At 48.2% G+C, this 19071-nt stretch overlaps 1 pseudogene; it reads right to left on the bottom strand.

Annotated features, from left to right (window-relative positions):
* Positions 1–2923: 2923 nt before the first annotated feature.
* Positions 2924–19071, bottom strand: part of LOC131562624 (Fc receptor-like protein 4) — a 66470-nt pseudogene continuing 50322 nt past the window's right edge.

The following is a 19071-nucleotide window of genomic DNA, read 5'->3' as shown; positions in this document are numbered from 1 at the left end:
GCCCAAGGCCGCCTCCAGCCCTCCTGTCACCCAGCAGCCCTTCTCTCCTCACAAACAGCAGGCCCAGCAGTGCCTTCCCTCACTGGCTCAGTCCCCAGCTGTGTCAGGAGTTCTCTGTCACACACTCCAGGACCATCCTGGACTGTTTGCTCTCCGCTGCACTCTGTTGCCAGCAGACATCGCCACCCTGTTCCATGCCCCTTGCAGAACCCTGCACCTGCTGTCCATGGGCACCTGGAAGGGGAGGCGCTCACGGCAGAGATGCACCAGCTGCCCTGGGCACAAACCAAAACCCTCTGGGGCACAGCTGCTGGGCTGGGTCTGGCACAGCTCTGCACGCCCCACTCCTCATGGGCTCTGGGCTGGAAATGCAATTGCACTTTCTGCCTCATGGAGAAACACCGGGGCTGCACAAACAACGGCCAGCAGGACACATCCCAAAGGCACTGCAGCATGGAGCTGAGAAGGAAGAACACCCTTCCCCAATTCCTAACCATAGCAAAACCACCATCATTGGGACTTTTAATCTTCTGAATGTAGAGTTGATTCACAGGGTGACAAAGGAATCTTCCAATGGAGTTGAAGTTTGGTAGAGTATTTTTTCTGAGTCCTACTCAGACGGTTGATTTGAAAATTTATTTTAAAATATTTTTTAAAAGGCTGTGCAGTCATATGGTTTTGTTCTAATACCAAAATGGCTAGATGAAATGTACTGGCATTTTAATTACATCCAAACTGATTAGTCTGTAAAAGCTTCCCTGCAGAACAGCCACTAAACAAGAAATGAAAATCTGTGGACTGTTGACTTTGCAAATTTCTACTAAACTTATCAGACAATGAGGCATTTTTAGTTAGACCATAGAGCAAATTAATTCCTATGGATAACTTGATTTGGATAAACCTGTTGATTTCAAATTAAAACTGCCAGCACATACTAAGTAGAAATCTGAATACTCACTTCTATGAGCTCTGAATTATTTGATAGTCATTGTTCGCCATATTAACAAAAAAAACATTCTGGCTAATTTTTTTACTTACAGCCAGCTCTTCAACACTCTTTGTAACACCAGAAAGAGAGTTTGTAGCAATGTGAACCATGGGTTAGTGGAGCATTGCAGAAGGCTCCTATGTCAGCACTAAACGTTCACATTTACCGTGGCATCACTTCTTGCCTTTAATTCCAAGCTACAGCTCAGTTCCTGCAGTACAGATTCACACTTTTAGTCTGTATTTGCAGCTGGTTCTTACTTTCCTGTCCAGAAAAAAATCATGCTTGGATCTCAAATCAAAATAAAACGAGAAGAGACTCAGGTTCTGGATATGTATAGCAAGAACTAAGAGATTTTTTTGCAAATACGTTGAAAAGTTGTTTGTACCTGCTGCAAAAACGGCAGATTAAGGACTTGCACTCTAACTTGCAAGCTGAGCTTTGCCTGTTCTTTCTGGACTGATTTCTTGAGGCCAGACACTGAACCCAATCAGTAAGAAAATCAAAACCACAGGAGTAGTTTGGAGAATATTGTAAATTATTCTGTCATGATGCTTTTTGCCTGAAAGTTCTGGCCATCATCCGATTGGAGTAATTAGAGGAGATTGAAGCCATCACACTGTGCCTGTGCACACAATTTCTTCCCAGGAGTAATCCATGAAGCAATGCTGACAAACCCACACCAGCAGCTGCTGCCACACAGTCATGAAGCAGAGAATCTGTATTTCTGCTACACTTGGACAGCTGAAGATGCCTCTGCTGAGCTAATTTTAGTGACTGCCCACCACAGATGAGACCTTGAGGTCAGTCGCCAGCAAGTCAGGGCAGTTAATATTCTGCCTAAATGAAGTGAGTCTAGCAATACATAGACCATGGAGCCTGAGGAAAGCCAGCAGCTGTGGGAGATTTAATTTGTTTCCGTATCTTTCTTTTTACTAATTTATTGCAGTCAATTATTTCAAGAATGGAAACTTTTGGCATACCATTGGCTGGAAGGTTGGTCAATCTTCCATTCATGACTCCTCTGAAAGCATCACCCCAGTGTTTTTATCAGTAGCTCTTCCATCATCATGGCTCACACAGCATTTCCTGCAGCTCTTGCTGGAGTCAGGGAAAGGCACCAGGAGAAGGGGGAGGAAGCTGTGTGCAGAGGCTGTGTCAGCTACAGAGACATTTGTTTCCTCTGATTTGGCTGAATGGCTGCAGGAGCCTTGCTGGCACTGCTGGCGGGGTGGCCTTTTGCAGGGCTGGGCAGAGTTTGGGGCCCAGGATCCCTCCTCTCGGTGGGACACCGGGGTGAGCAGCCCCTGTCCCAGGCAGGAGCAGAGGTTCTGTGGCTCTGCCCTGGGCACAGGGACCTGCCACTGCCACGAGCTCCTGCCGCGGCTCCTCTGGGGCAGCTCCTGCTCTGCAGTGATGATGGGCGCAGCTGGGGGTGGCTGCAGTGGAGGGTGGCTTCCAGTGGGCTCTGCTGGTCTGCCACACTGGAGCCAGCAGAGCTTCTGGAAGGAGCCTCCTCTTGTGAGCTGCTGGAGCTGGAGCTGGCCACAGAGCCGCTGTGCTCATCCCTGACAGGCCCAGAGCACAGCAGCCTCTGGGCCTCCTTGCTGCACCATGGCACTGAGGAGCCATGGACCAGAGGTTCAGTATGTGTGACTCAGTTTCCTGATAAACTGTGCTAAGAAAACCCTGCATCCCTCCTGCCAGATCTGAGACACTCCAAGAAATCTGTTGGCACACTGGGAACTCAGAATTGTTTGCATTTTGAACAATTCTCTTATGAGTGCTTTTGATTGTTCTTGTCATTTTGTGTTGATTGATGCAGTTGATCCTTCAGAGAAGTTTTCCTAATAATACAAAACATAGGGAATTGTGGAGACCCTGGGGGGCATTGCCTGGTCTAGGGAGACACAAGAAGCTTCCCTCAAAAAGCTGTTAGACCCCATTGGCTCCTTCCCCTGTTCCTTTGTCTGTTCCTGTGTTCCTGAGCCACACCTTCCCTATTCCCTGATCGGCCCCCTTATCTTTGTACTGCCCCGAGATCAGGGTCAGCCCCCAGGCCCCTGTGGAGACAAAGTGAGACCCTCTCTGTGTGGGTGCTGGGACCTGAACATCTCCCTGCACAGCTGAATAAAACATCTGTGGAGATTATGCAAAGGTCCTTTTTGCCTCTTTACCCTGGACTGTGCTAGCAGCAATTCAGACTGCTACAGAGGAGAAGCTGCAGTACTGGCACCAAGATTTTGGCAACTTGACCATAGGCACAGAGGGCGTGCAGGATGCTGCTCTATGAATTCCTTAACCAGCCATCTCTGGTGCTGGCATATTCCCTCCAGCTTCTGGTGCAGCCAGGGCCACCTTTGGTCCAGCAGATGACATTGTTATTTGAAAAATTCGGCCCACACCTTGGGCAGGACGCCATGCACAGGCTCTGGTCCTGCAGCCCCTGCTCAGCTGGGGACAGTGCTCCCTGTGGGGAAGATGGAGCAGCCATCACAGGGTCTGGGGGGCTGTTTTCAGCAAGGTGGCCAGGCTCTCTCCCTGCTGGACTCTAGCAATTGTTTGGGGGAGCTGATGGCACATTGTATGTAGTCCTGTTCATCCTACTCAGAAAACCTGACAGCTTCTATCATTCTTCTGCAGAGTGGGCACGCTGGATTTCTCTTTGCCCACTGCAGGATGCAGCCCAAGCAGAACTGGTGGTGACAGGGCAGAGAAAAATTCACATCCTTCTTAGTGCCCTGGCAGATGGGACAGCTCTATTCTGTCCCCATGGCCATGTCTGTCTGTCACAGTAAGAGGCAAGAGCTGAGGACCATGAGCTGGTCTCATTTGCAATCTTGCTTGGCCAGAGCCCAAGCTCCAGCCAGAGTGGTCCAGACTCTGTCAATGCCCAAACATAAGCAGAAAGGGATGTTGTATCACAATCCATTCCTTGGTGAAGGAGGTCCATGGCAGCCTCAAGAGGCACCTCAGACACTCAACAGTCCAGGCAGTAACTATGGGCAGGACACAGATGGCAGTTCATGGCTGGGAGAGCATTCGTAGACATATCCAAGGACAAATTTCCCAGGAACTCTCCCCAGCTCTGGGATTTGCCGATCAGCTCTGTCAGAAGCTTCATCAGAACAACCAAAGTCCTAAAAAGCAGCTCCCAGACACTTTTCCTACCATCCTGCCTGAGTAGCCGGGTTGCTTGCTGCAAAACACTCTTCTTCTCCTCTTCCCCAATGCCCTGTGGACACTTGCAGCCAAAATAAAAAGCTCCTGGCCCTCTGTGTGATGTGATCCTACAGTTTTTATATTTCCATGCTGGGATGAAAGAAAGCTGTGCACTTGGCCTTCCTGCAGGCTGAGGTGGTCCCAGCAGACATCCTGCTGCATTTTTGGGGAATGTGTGACAGTGAGTGGAGAGGGTGACAGAGAGGCCGAGATCATAGAGTGGAAACTCAGCTCCAGAGAGGCAGTGCAGACTCTCCCTGCTGAATGCCTGCTGGGGCTGGCAAAGAAGGAAAATGCCCCAATAACAGCCCGGTGGCACTGTGTCTCAGGGACAGGTACAGGGAGGTGACAACAAAGAGCAGCATGGCCTGGTCTCACAGCCTCTAGGAAGCAGTGACAGAGGAGCCTCATGTGCCAGAGGTTTCAGAAAGGCTGTCCTCTTAAATGGCCACTCTGAAACCCCTCTCTTTGCCTCTTGGGTTTGTGAATGCTTTTGACAGCCACAGCACCCTGGGGTAACGCGTTCCACGATTTCATTAAGCACTCCTTGAAAAGCACCTCCCATTGTTCAGCTGAGCCGCCAGCCTGGTCATTTCAGAGGGTGCTGCCTTGGTGGAGAGAAAAATCAATCTTCTGCCTTTCAGGGTGCTGAAGGAGAAGGGACTCTTCACCATCCAACACCTGGCTGGGTCCCATTCAAGGTCCTGCTTTGTAGACTTGGTGAAGTTTGCTTGGCAGTTACCAGCGAGGTGAGAACATTGTTCTGAGTTGTCCCCCATACTTCATACATGGTGTGTAGAGTAGGTATGTGCTTGTTCATCTCCATGTGTGCTCAGGGTCTGCCTTCATTTCTGGTTTTAAAGCTGACCTTTCTAATGTCTGTCAGCTGGCTGTAGGATCTGTAGGTACATGCAGCTGTATTTACTGGCAGGTCGGGTATCTGAAACTCATCTTTGAGTGTGGTGCCTTTATAATGCAATGTGCAAATGCAGAAACTGAGACACTGATGATGTTATTTGCCAGAGTACCAGTCTCTGCCCAAGCTATAATTCAACGCTGCAAATTATTCTGTAGACCTGAGCCTGTGTTTTCTGTTTCCTGGCTGAGTGCTTCAGCTGCTGGTGTTGCTTTTTTGAACAGGAGCACCTGACTCTTTAATCTTTATGACTATGCCTTCATGATTTGAAAGCAGCCCTTGCTTTAATTTTCTAGTAAAAGGACCTAAAATCAAAGCTGTGGACATTTTAGAAGGGTTAAGTAGAACACTGAATGAAATTTTTATTTTAGGCCTGCAGTGAGCAGGTCTGAGGCCAGAAAGTGGTGCCCGAGTAAGTGCCTTTCTGTGCTGGTGCTCTCCTGCTCTTCCTGTACTTGTATGTTCCTCTAGACCCAGTGGGAAGTGTTGTCATTTTCTGGGACTTCTGTTGAAGGCAACTGGTTTTCTTTTCCAGGTGATTCTTATGTTTCCCCTCATGACTTCCCCAGATGACCGACCTCCATTCCAAGGTGTCCTGCTCTGCCATTGTCACTCTGGGAGAGCTCTTTGAGACCTTGAAGAAGGACATGGACTCTGAGGTGGATGAGGTTGCTTGGGTCCTTCTCCAGATGGTGTCCATCTCCCCAGAATTTGTTCAGAAAGCAGCCAGTCAGACCCTGGGGATCCTGGTGGAGAATGTGACTCCTGCACGAGCAATGACTGCTCTCACGGACATGGGAGTCAAGTAGGTTCTTCTTCTTTTAGTGATGTTCTTCACCTTCGTGTGTGTGGGAGGGAGAAGGGATGAGACAGAGAATGGGAATGGTGGGAGGGAAGGGTCCTGTATCCTGCATCTTCTATGAACTCAGTGACTTGATTCTCCAACTAACCTCACTTCTGTCCTCTTGTCACCTATTTCTGCCCTCCTGCAGCCCATTAGTTCTCAGAATCACAGAAGTGTAGAATATGGGGAGCTGGAAGGGGCCCATCAGGACCATGGAGTCCAGCTCCTGGCCTTGCCCAGAGCAGCCCAAGGGTCACACCAAGTGCCTGAGATTGCTGTCCAAATGCTCCTTCAACCCTGTCAGGCTTGGTGCTGTGACCACTGCCCTGGGGAGCCTGTTCCAGTGCCCAGCCACCCTCTGGGTGAAAAACCCTTTTTCCTGATACCCAAACTAAAGCTCCTGTGACTCAGCTTCCTGCTGCTTCCTGGAGTTCTCCCAGTCTGTCAGATTTTCCTAGATGTGGTGATCAGTGGGGAAGGGAAAGTGCCTGCAAAGGCCAAGGATAGAGCCTTGTGCTTTTGTGGGCAGAGGGGCAATTGCAATTGCAGCTGTGAGCAGTGTTTGGTATTTCACAGAGGCCCTGGGAAAACCATGTCTCCTCATGATGCCACTGACTTGGGAAATGAGGAGGGTGCTTGCTGGGGCGTGGAGCACATGGGGGACAATCTGCTGGGTGTGGCACAGCCTGCACAGCAGGTGCAGCTCCTGCCAAAGGAGTCTTGTATGACTGTCCTGGCTTAGAGCTCTACTTTCTATGCAAACTGATGTTTCATGTTAGCCTTGAGAAGATGAACCACTCTACAGGCACCTCCACAGGCTGACAGCCATGGGACAGTTGGAGCAAATGCTGCCTTAAATGTTGGTGCTGGGCTTGATAGTTCCCAAGACACTCTCTAGAACAGGACAGCCTGGCTAAACTGCCTGCCCCCCTTTCCTCAGCTTTGCAATAGGGTAAAACATTCAGATGGATCCATTGCCAAGCCCCACAGAAGAAACAGGTTGCATTGCTGGATATTCTGCAACTTCACAGCCCACCACGTGTTTTCCCTGCATTTGTTGTTTTCCAGAGGTCTGCAGATTTGGGGATAAATGGCTGGAAAGAGCCTCAGTCCTGCTGTAGCTCTGTGTACTGGGTGCCCTCTGATGGGTCAGCATCAATTGTCCTTAATTTCTAAATTATTCATATGTCATCTATTTCTTTAATCTTTCTCCGAGTAAATACTGTGAAAGAAACTGAGTATCAGACAGATCAGGGAGACTGAATTCCTCCCTCTTCCGTGCAGGCAGGCCTAGTGTGCAATGCTACCTTTGTGTTTAGCTGAGGACAGAGCCTTGTGCAGGTGTCTGAAGGCGCAGGGAGAGCCCGGGCTCCTTCCCCCAGCAAGGGCAGGGAGCAGCTCTGGCCAAGGCCGGTGCTGCCGCTGCTCCTTGTCCCTGTGCCCAGGGTTTGCTCTCTCCTCCCCAGCAGCCGCCCCGCCCCGGTGCGCGAGTGTGCGGCCCAACTCCTCCTGTCCCTGGTGGAGAGAATTGGAGTCACCCAGCTCGCAGGCACCCCCAGGGCTGAGAGGCTGCCACACGTGGCAGGGAAGCTTGCTCAGGACTGCCACAAGGACACAAGTAATGATCATCATTTCACCTCCCAAAACAGGAAAACCGTTTTGTGTCTGGCTGTAAAGGTGAAACCACACAAGAGTGGAAACTAAAGGGAATATGAAGTTACCTCATGGTGTGAATAAGGGTCACAGAACTATGGAATATGCTGAGTTGGAAGGGCCCATCAGGTTCATCGAGCCCATCTCCTGGCCATGTGCAGTGACCCCAAGAGTCACTCCATGTGCTTGAGAGCACTGTCCAAACTCTTCTTGAGCTCTGTCAGCCTTGGCACTGTGACCACTGCTCTGGGCTGCCTGGGCAAATGGCTGTGCTGGGAAACCTGAGGTTGGCCAGCAAAAAGGAACATTGCCACCTTTTTCCGGTGGCTTGAAGGATTCTTTACTGAGATCAAAAGAGCTCAGATCACCCAGTCCAACAGTTTTGTTTGGCCTTAGGTGCACAACACAAAGCCAAAGTGTTTGCTAATGTTCATCACTGAAGGATCCCAACATCCATTTCCCATTAACTTCAGACTTTCTAGAAATATTTCGGGGGTCTTTAGCCAACATATTCAGTTTTTCTAAACCTGTTCTGCAGATTTCTAGAATGCTGTTATCTGTGGCTTAGTGAGGTCCACATTTCTTCTTGAAGAAAACTGTGGTTTCCTAGTGGCAAAATCAACCCAAACCACCAAAATCCCCTTCCTTTGAAGATTAAATTAAATTCCCATGAATAGCTGCCAAGAACACCAGAGCAACTAGCTGCCCCTGTGCATACCCATCGTATAGAATAATCAATAGGATGCATGAGGTGTTTTGTCCTGGCTTCCCTGCCAGGTAAAGAAAGGCAAATTATTGTGCAATGGCAGCAAGACACTGCTAATAGGCTCTGACAACAAAGCAGATGTGTTTTGCTTGCTCCCTGGGATCCTTTGATGCCACAGAAGCACACCCCCAGTTTCAGAGTGAAATGGTATTTTTCTGTGGCCCCACATTCTCCTCTTGCCTCTTGTGTTCAGCTGACAGCACTGTGCAGTGTCAAGTGAGGTAAATCTCCCTCTTTGCTGAGTAGGTAATGCCTTCTTATGCAGGGATTGCACCTGATGAGTTTAAGGTATCAGCCTTTTCTTTTAACACTCTTCCTGTGTTTGTTCACTTTTCTTTAACTTCCTTCCTTCCTTCCTTCCTTCCTTCCTTCCTTCCTTCCTTCCTTCCTTCCTTCCTTCCTTCCTTCCTTCCTTCCTTCCTTCCTTCCTTCCTTCCTTCCTTCCTTCCTTCCTTCCTTCCTTCCTTCCTTCCTTCCTTCCTTCCTTCCTTCCTTCCTTCCTTCCTTCCTTCCTTCCTTCCTTCCTTCCTTCCTTCCTTCCTTCCTTCCTTCCTTCCTTCCTTCCTTCCTTCCTTCCGCATTATGGACAGGAGATGGTGAAGATGTTGCTCAATCATCAACAATTTACAACACTTTTGGAACAATCTCTTTCCCCCCGTGACCTGGAAGATATTCTGACAAGAATTAAGAAGAAAATAAGTGCTTGGCAGGAGAAATGTCTCCTTTGTGCAAGTATTGCCACTGCTAATATGAGAGCAAACATACCCAATCTGTCTTTAGCTCATTCCTCTTCTGCTGAATCATTTTGCTCCTGGGAATGAGCTGTTAATCCTCAGCCTGTTCATCTGCAGACCACAAAGGAACTGATATTTTTAGGGAAAAGTGGGGTTTTGAATATTTTAAATATCAGTCACAAAGAGGAAAGGGAAAGAGGAGAAAATGGGTTTACATTTAAGAGTAACCCCCACCATGCTCTCCCTACTCTGCCCCCTGTAAAGCAATTAAGTGAGAATTGTGCCTCTGAAGGTAACAGAGTCTTTGCAAAGGACACTGGAAGTAGTAGTGCCAAGAAAATTCCCAAATTTACAAAAGATGTCCAGGTCAATCCTAGTTACTACAATGACTGTCTGTCTTTTGGGAATACTGCCCTGCTGTCCAGCCATGTGGGGCTGGAAGAAGCTTGGTGAATTCAGCAGCATCCAGGGGAAAATCCTTTGTTTGTTTGGGGTGAGGGATTTTATTTTTTCTATTTACATTATAGAAGGGAGCCTCCCTTTGTGCAGGCACAGGGAGAGTGAGTGTTGAACCAAAGCAACTTCCAACACACTGGGCCAACCCCCAAAGAGTCCAGTTTGTTCTGCTGCTTCCTTCACAAACACTCGTTGTCTGCCAGTTTGCATTATTCCAATTTATGCTCAAGACTAAGGAATTTGGGATTTTAGACTGCTGCTGAGTCTGGTAGCACCCATAACCTGCCTTGGGCTATTGAAAACAAAGAGTTGGCATCACTGAATCTCTGGTATGTTTCATCTGTAAGTTAGGAAATATTTCCCTAAGCCTTGGTAGCAGTGATCCTGGTTCTAACTTGTGTTTTAAACAGGGAATTTCCTGTTTTATATTCTAAAGATTGATGGGGTTTCTCTGTGTCTTTGTCGGGGATGGAAAACCAGAAGGCTGAAGGCCCATCTGTCAAGGAGCCGGTGAAGGAGAGGAACGATGGCTCAGAGGAGCCCCAGGCCACATTGTCTGCTGGCAAACGGTACTGAGCACTTTTGTCAGATGTGACAAAGCACATGGCAAGCTTTACATGCCTCTTCCTCAGGAAAAACTGTCTGGCAAAGATGACCAATGCCACAGATTGTTTCCTTTCCCTACAAATGCTCTAGGATAAAAAATGTCTAATTGTGCATTGTGCTGAACACAACTTCTCTGGAGGGGTTTCCACAAAAATGGAGAGACAAACAGACACCCATTGGTGGCAGCTCAGACGATCCAGTGCAGTGGCAAGGGCAGTGTTGTGGAGGCTGGGAGAGAGCCAAGTTTCTGCTGCATGACTTGGGACAAGTAAATTCAAACAGGGCTTTTTTTTACCTGAGTGGAGTCTTTTTCAGATGGGTGTTTTGATGAGAAATCTCAGTCTGGAAGCAAGATGCCATTCCACAAAGATGCAGTTCTCATCCGTGTGTTTGGCCGGGCTGAATCAGGGTTTCCTTACCCTCAAACAGTGCCAAGTTTGAGTAGTAAGGAGCAAGGCAATTCCTGAACAACTTCAGTCAACAGGTGTCTCAATGTGCACTTTTTGCCTTGATATTCCTGTCCTCCATGTAATCTGCTTGATGGACAGCATTTTTGGTTTATTTCCCCCTGTGCTGCAATCAGCATTTAAGACAGGAATTTGCTCCTTGCCGTCTCTTCATGGCAGCTGCAGAGCTGCTTGTACCTGTTCTCCTCTGATAGCAGAGGGGATTTATTTAGCTCTGTCCTGCTCAGCAGTGGCAGGAAAGTGACCACATGCCTCAGTAGCACAGCTGGCATCTTCCTGTGGTCATGGAAGAGACAGGTTGATCAGGAGAATTGTTCCCAGTGGGGTTGTGAAGCTGTGCATCAGGTCTCCAGGGAAGCAAATGAAATGTGAGCATAGTTCTGGGATGTCTGGCTTCTGTTTTTATCTCTGTTACTGATTTTCTGAATCTTTCAAATATGGCCCTGTTTATCTGTTCAGAATGCATCTGAGCTACTTTTCCAGATTGTCATGCCTGGTTGCAGAGACACTTCTCCAGAGTGATGAGTTCCCTTATTCTAAGACACACACGTCCCATATGAGGAGGCATTTAAACTTGGCAGTAGTGTCTCTCTTTCTCCACAAAGCAATGTGACCTGTGTGCCCTGGCAGCCATCTGAAGATAGATCAGATGCATCTCATCCTTGGCTTTCCTGAGTGAGCAGTGGTGAGAATGTCACTTGCAGATTGTCTCCTGTAATGATTGTCATGAGGTCCACATTGTTCTTCAGACCCCATGACTTTGCAGCTTGAAATCACATAATTAGGAAAGTTGCTCAAGATGCTCTGCTCACAATTAACTGCAGGTATTGTCTGTGGCTGCAGCTGTCTCCATAGAGAGCAGCAGGTACAACTTTGCCAGGCATTGTCCTGGGGAAGGCTGTGAGAAGATCAGAGAAAAGAATGAGAAACAATTCTTATCCTCACTTGCTGCACCTGTTGTTGTGAACACGTGGAATGTGTTCTGGAGATTTGTTTACCAAAGGGTAATTTCTTAATTGGCCACTGGTGATGGTGTTTTGGATTCAATTGCCCAGTCTGGTCTGTCTGTATCAGACTGTCTGTGAGGGCAATGAGTTTCAGTATAGTATAGTATAGTATAGTATAGTATAGTATAGTATAGTATAGTATAGTATAGTATAGTGATGGATCAGCCTTCTGGAATCATGGAGTCAATGCTAATTATTTCCACTATGGGGATGCCATGCTATGATAATTATCACCACCAGGTCCTCATTTGGTTTTATTTCCCAGGGTGAAATCTCCCTCTGATGGACACCTCCTACCCCGTGCAAAAGCCCAGGTCACATCACCTCCAGCTGTGGAAGAAACGGAGCTGCTCCAGAAGCTTCACCATCTCCTGGAAGCCAAGGGGTTTCAGGCACGGATGGAAGGAGTGGAACTCCTCCTAGACCTGTGCAAAACCAGCCCCCAGCTCATCTCCACCAACATTGCCCAAGTATGTAGGGTATCTTCACTGCTCCTTTCCTTCAGCTCCTTTCTTAAGCCTGTAGCAGCAAAGTTAATTCAGTGTGTCTTGGCACTCTGTCCTGGCTGTTTGGGACACGCTGGTCCCTCTCACCCAGACAAATGTAATTCAGGTCCAGGCTTCAGGACAAGTTATTTCAGTCCAGCTGTATTTGGCTGGCAGGTGCCTATTGATGCTGTTCATCTGATGATGGCAGAATTTTCTGCTGGTGTAACTGCTGCTCTCTCCTACTCCCAGCTGGGTGAAGTGAAGGGAATCCAGGCCCTGAAAGCATGGCAATTGTTCTCTAGACCAAAAATGGGTTTGCACAGGGAAGAGAAGTATCAGGCAGGGTTGGTTTAAACCCAGTTGTTTTATTTAAGAATACTTCTATATACTCCATCTTGTCTTACACAGGCACAGCTCTGGCTACTCATTTCCATCCTTGTTCCTATTCCTCTTGGTAAAGACAGTGCTCACCCTTCTTGGGGGGTCTTTTTTTCTCTTTGGAAAAGGAGGAAAACAGCTAAGGACTCATCTCTGCCTTCTCCTCCCAGTAGCTGCTTTTTCCCTTTCTCCAGGGAAAGGTGCCTGATAATGTGGCTGTCAAGGGACTGAACCTGCTCTAATGAGAGCTGTACAGCACAGTACATTTCAGAAGTCCACCTGTTACTTAGAGAAATGGTCTGGATCCTGGAAGAGTTGATCAGGGCCCTGCTCTTCTCCAGACACTGGCTCTGAGACAAACAAAAGAAAACTTAGATCTCCTCCAGCCATAGTTTTGGCAAAATCATAATTGCCCTCCGTACTTGAGGGAAATGTATAGAAAACCAGGCATTGTAAACATCTGCTTCCATTCAAAGCAAAAGTACTCTTTAGCATTAAAAAATGGAATCGATTTAATGATTTATAGATGGAGAGAAATACCATAGGAACCATTCAGTCCCCAGCCAAACCTCCTAAAAACAGAAGAAAATCTTTCAACCAGCATGAGGCTGTGCCACCATTCCAGTGAGTGGCCCACATGAAAACAGTGACATTGTGCAAGCGAGTGCTGACCTGACAGAAAGGATCACTTTCATCTTTGACATTGCTGACTGCTACAGCCACTCTTCAAACAAGGACATTTGAATCCAGCTTTCACCTTGCTTGTTCTCTTCACAGATTTTTGAATATTTTGTCCTGAGAATATCTGACAGCCACAAGAAAGTGAAGCAGAGGGCACTGGACGTGCTGGCTGAAATCACAGGAGCCCTGAAAGATGCCTTGAACCCGGTGATCATTGGTTTGGTGGAAGGAATAACAAAGAACCTGAACTCAAAGGATCCCAGGGTTCGTGGGGCAGCTGTGAAAGCACTGGAAGAATCCATTGCTCATTTGGGTAAGGCTGAGCCCTGGCAGGGACTCTCCTCAGCTTCGTCTCTGTCTCTCCTGCACTAGAGACCGCTGAGTGCCTTGACAGCTGCTCTTGTGTGTGGAACACTGCAGCTGACACCCACCAGAGGCTGTGCAGGTGCAGTCCTTATGCACCATCCCCAACAGGCTGGAATGGGATCAGCATTTCCCAACAGTCCCAGGAGCCCTTGGCTCTGTGCTGCTTGTCTGAAGAGCAAGTCCTGGGCTACAGCTCTGCTATAGTTCAGGGGCAAAGGGGGTTTGGAGTTTGCTTGGGCCTCGTCTGACTTCCCAAATGAACAGCTTTGGTGTTGCCATGAAGGGACACTGACCCATCAGAGCTTCTGCAGGGCAGCCACCTGCAAGGCTCTACATTAGAGGCATTAGCTGCCTATTTTCCACTTTTCTTCTTTGTCTTCTATGTTCAAAGGGGAACTTGTGATTCCCCAAGTTCTTTTCTTTATATCAAACAGGTATAAACCCAGCTGTCAATGGTGCCTTGTTCCACGTGTTGTTTTGCGTGGGGCAAGATGGCCACAGCAATTAACTACATAGGCAAGGGCTGCTCTAAATTCCTTTGCCACACAGATTTATGTCAGCTCTGAGAATGCTGCACTGGGGAAATATGCCTGAAAAAAGGAGTGTTGAAGAGGCAGGTCTTCAAGGGGAGCTTCCACTTTCTCCTCCCCAGCTGCTTTGTGAACTCAGGAACTGCCTGACTCAGTGCCTTTCTGTGTCCCAAGTATGGGGCTCTTCCTTTGTGCTCTGGGATGCAAAACCTTTTCACTGCTTCCATGTGACTGAACTCCTGAGGTCCCTGATGTGAAATGTTTTAACACAGCTCCTGCTACAGCAGACAAGTTTGGATTTACAAATGTGAAAGGAGAGCTTTTCTCTTGGAATTTAAAACCCTGACAAGTACGCTGGAAGGAAAGAAGAAAAGGATTCAAAAATCCACAGAAATGTACTTTATTTTATAAAATGGGGTTGGCCCTGCCCTTTCTCCTATGACCTGAGAAAAGTGAGCAGGAACGTGTGTTTCCCTTGTAGATGAAGTGTCCCTGCTGAAAGAGTTCAGCTACCAATGGAATCACCTGAGTGGCCAAGCCCTGCTGGATGTCACCGAGCGTATCACAGGCTTGGCCTCCCCTTCTGAGCCCAGAGCTCTTCCCAGGGAGCATTTACAGGGAATGCCTGTGAGCAGACAGCAGAGCAGCTCCTCCAAACCAGGAGGTGCTGAGCTTGTCCCTGCTGCCCCATGGCCAAGGCAGGTGGGTTTGGCAGGTTTTCCCTGGCTGCTGCAGAGCTGGGCAGCACCTGAGATGGGGGCGGCGCTCGGCCTGGGGCTCAGCTCTCACTGGGGCATCTCAGAACCACCTCCAGCAAAGGGAGGGCTAAAAATGCCCCAGCTGGCTCCTCTCTGGGGAGCTCAGGGACATCTGTGATCTTTAAAGGGAAATGGTGGCAAATGCTGTTTCAGGGCATCCGTTTATTTTGTCCTCACAGAATTCTTGTTTTTCTCTTGGAAAGTTTTGAGGCTGAACCGTGCAGGGCCTGGGGGTCACAGCTTAGGCCAGAACTCAACAGAGGTACCAGAGGCAGGGGTTTAGTGCAAGGCAGCCTCTGGGGCACAGGGACAGAAGCAGAGTGCTGAGGCTCCTGCCTGTGCTGTCAGAGGGGCCTTGGACTGAGCCTTTCAGGGTGTGCAAACAGTGTCTGCCTGTGTCAGCGCTGTCCAAAATGCTACAAATGCAGCTGATAATTGATTCTTCAGAGGAGCTTGCTGTGTCAGCCAGAGCCAAGGTATGGAAAAAGGATAATCTCAATATATAGCAGAGAAGATGATTGATAGCCTTGCTTCAACTGGGGCTAAATCCACTAGTTATGCCAATTTCTTTGAATGTAAGGTTTAATACACTTTGAATCTTCGTTAGCAATCTCAAAAGGGCATGTTCTGAGATTGGGAATGCCAAAGGCCCTTTAAAGAGCATTTGAATAAAATAGATCTCCAGCAATAGGGCATTTAGTTTAGCAGTTCTTTTGATCTCTTTTTCAAATAAAGGAATTAACAATAAATTAGGACTACTTTAGAAAAAGCAGATGTTCTCTCTGAGATTTAGCGGGAACAGACACCTGTTCCTCACATTCAGTAGTCACTGATGTCTTTAATTGCATTTAAACTGAAATTAATTCCCATTTTAAAATGGGTACCATAACCCTTTCCTGCTTAGCAGAATTGGTTTTGGGTACTTGCAGGAGCTCTTTCAATGTTGATGTCTGCTGGTGGATTAACAGCATAGAGAAAATTAAGTCTCTTCCACCACAGAATATTAAATGGCTGCTAGATAACATTTTGTCTGATCAGAAAATAAGAATGGTCTCCACAGCATTTCAGGTTTTCATATCTTAGCCAAATCTGCCTGTTGCAAGGAGCCTGTTGGTAGTAAGCTTTTGTCTATGTTTGATACAGTTCAGTTAGGAAAATGGGCAGAGAGATTTCAGAGACAACGTGAGAAAACACTCATGTTTTGGTTACATTTCAGTCCCCTGTGTAGCATTTTTCTTTCTCTATGCCCCTATTTGAGTAGACATTATAGGAAAAAATGCCATTAAGATTGAGAGGGGAAGTGGCATTAAAATGTGGAGATGCCCAAATGCCAGGGCAATGGGGTCTGGGTAATTCTCTAAGACACCCTGAGGTTTGAAACAGCTCTTTGTTGGAAGCCCCAAAAGCATTCTGCCAAAGACCCCAGCTGGTCACTGATGTTTCTCATCCAGCTGTCAGGCAGCAGCCATCTCTGGTGGGCTGGAGTTTTGAGGTGTGTTCTAACCCTGCCCTTTGCTGTTTGCCGCTGAGCACAGGGAAGAGCCAGATTAGACATTTGGCACTTGGCATCAAAGTTACAAAAATGGAATTATCCCTTTTATTAGAAATCTCTCCATTTCCTCTCTATGGTGCATTTCCAAATCTTCAGTGCGGGTTTAGACAACTTCTTAATGGAAATCAAAGGCAATTGGACATTTCATTCATTGTTCATGCAGAGATTGTGAAATAATTTAGTAAAGGTAGGAAGCCTGCCGCAGGGACAAGGCTCTGGTTGCAGCAGTTAGTGCTGAGGGGTTGGTGGTTCTGTTTCCAGGGTGCTCAGCTGCTTTGCCCGTTTCTGGGCCAAGGGGCTCTGGGTGCTGTTTTGCTGCTCTTGGCCAGAGAGGCTGGCAAGAAGCAGAAGCAGAGGCAGATCCTTGTTGCAGTGAGGCTGGTGGGTAAGGAGCTGTGTCTCTGTCCCGGCAGTGCTTGTGCAGGGGGTTCATGCCAGGAGCCCTGAAGTTGTCCAGCGCGACGCCCTGCCCGTGCTCTGGTCCTGCCTGGAGAACAAGGCGCTGCCTGTGCGGAGCGCCAGCGTCCACACCGTGGCCACCAAGCTGGCCTCTGCCCTCTGCAAGGTGATGGGCACCCAGCTGAAGGAATGTGCTGCCAGCAAGCCTCCACATGTGCGGGAAAACCTCTCCAAAATGCTGGGCTGGTGAAGGCGAGATGTTCTCCAGAAAGCTGAGGAAGCGCTGAGTTGGACACCTCTGGATTTGCCTTTTGAGCTGTGCCAAAATGACAAAATCCTAAGGAAGGGTGTGCATCTGCCCCGCTCTCTCCATTGCCCTTCCTAGTCATGGCATGGGGGCCTGGAGCAACTCCAGATTAATGACAAGGTGAAGGCAAACATGGCTCACGCAGAGGTGAGGAGGGAGCTGGGCCAATCTCTGCTGGCAGGAAGGGTCTTGTGGCAGCCCAGAGAGGCTGTGCACATTGCCAGGGAACAGCTGTGCCCTGCATGTGCCCCTGCAATGAGCTGTGCTGCTGCCAGTGCCCCTGGAGCTGTGGGGCTGCTGAGCTGTGGGGCAGGCAGAGGAGCAGGAGGGTGCATGTGCAGCTGAGCCATTCCTGGAGAGCACAGGGCTCTGGGCTCCCTGCTGTCCCAGGGCAGCCCAGAGGCCAGGCTGGGCCTGTGCCAGCTCTGGGCAAGTGGCTCAGGGTTTTGCCCCGGCCTGCCTCAGTGTCTGCCAGCAGGAGCATGTTTCCCTGTGCAGCTGTTTACACATCTCCAGGAAATGTGTCCCATGAAATACAGAGCTTCAGATGCTTCAGGTTTGAATGGTGGCCTCTGCTAAACTTTGCCTCTCTGTTAAACTTTGTGTCTCCATTTTGCAGATCTGACTGGTTACAGTCTTACCGAAAAGTTTTCTCTGGACACTTCTGATATTCTCTCACCCACAAAGTCCTCGCCTCCCCTCCAGAAGAGCTCTCTTTCCTCCCAGCTCAGGAAGAAGCTGCCGCCTGTATGAAGTGTGTTTGCAGATTAGGATTGATGTGTTAGGCTTCATAGTTACAGCTGTACATATGTTCTGATCTTTAGATACAGTTCTGAATTAATGTGTTTTGATTGTATCTTTAAAATTTCATGACATATTTTTAATTGTATATATTTTATTTTGATGATGAAAAAAGTAAGTAAATAAATAAAATTTAAATAAACCAAGAGCAGAATGTGAGACCAGGACCTGCTAGCCTAGAGATTATGGGAGTGCAGCTCACTCAATGTGCCAGTGTCTCACCACATCCTTTCCTCATTGGGCCTCTCCTCTTCCTCTTTGGCCATCTTTTCTTTGTGTCATCTGTGCTGCTCTTTGTTACTTGGCATTACAACGGGGCCACACATTGACATGTTTGGGGGACAATGGATCCAGAAGATCCTGTCTAGTCAAAGGTTTTCTACCCAGGTGTGTTCTGTGCTCACCAAAGACCTGAGCAAAGAAACCAAGAGAAGTGTCCCCAAATCTCAAAGCTTTGCTCCTTTGCAATCTCCCACTGATCTGGCTCACAGGTGTCTTCAATCACAATTCCATAGGTAAGAAGAAGTCATGTATTTCACTGGGAAATGATGCTGCTTTGGCAAAGTCACCCGTATGTATATTTACCCGGGACAGCAGTGCAGCTGTGTTGTTTGCACCTTGTTTGCAGAAGGATGAGTGCCCTGGGAGGCCAATAACAAGTGACAAGGGTTTCTCAAATCTGCACTGCAGCCTGGGTGCCATTCAGCCCAGAGATAGGGGATCATTTGTTCCCATGGACCAGTGCTTGCCAATGTAGTGAATTCCTGCACAGCTTGAAGAAGCAATTCTGGATTCAGCTCCAGCTGTTGGTGGGCTGCATGGTCATTGACAATGCTGCCCTTCCAAAAATTATTCTGCAGTTTCCTTTCATAGTCATTTGAACCTTTAAACTTCACATTTCAATTTGCTTTGCCTTAGGGAAAAACATCTTTGGGCCCAGTGCAAACTGTAACCTTTTGGCAGCAAAGTCCTCATGGTTGCCAGCTTCTGATGTTACACAATGTCACCTGGCTGCCTGTGTTTGCTTAGCTCTGGGTCTAGTCTCGGCCTAGCAAAGCCCAGGCAGGGTGGCACATTGCAGGGAAAATTGGTCCATGAGCTTATGGGGTTGCCATCATCAGCCGAGTCAATGTGCCCTTTGGGGATTCCTCT

Source organism: Ammospiza caudacuta, chromosome 11 (assembly GCF_027887145.1).
Source record: "Ammospiza caudacuta isolate bAmmCau1 chromosome 11, bAmmCau1.pri, whole genome shotgun sequence".
In the NCBI taxonomy this organism is placed as follows: Eukaryota; Metazoa; Chordata; class Aves; order Passeriformes; family Passerellidae; genus Ammospiza; species Ammospiza caudacuta.
This window is presented reverse-complemented; position numbering and strand designations above follow the sequence as displayed.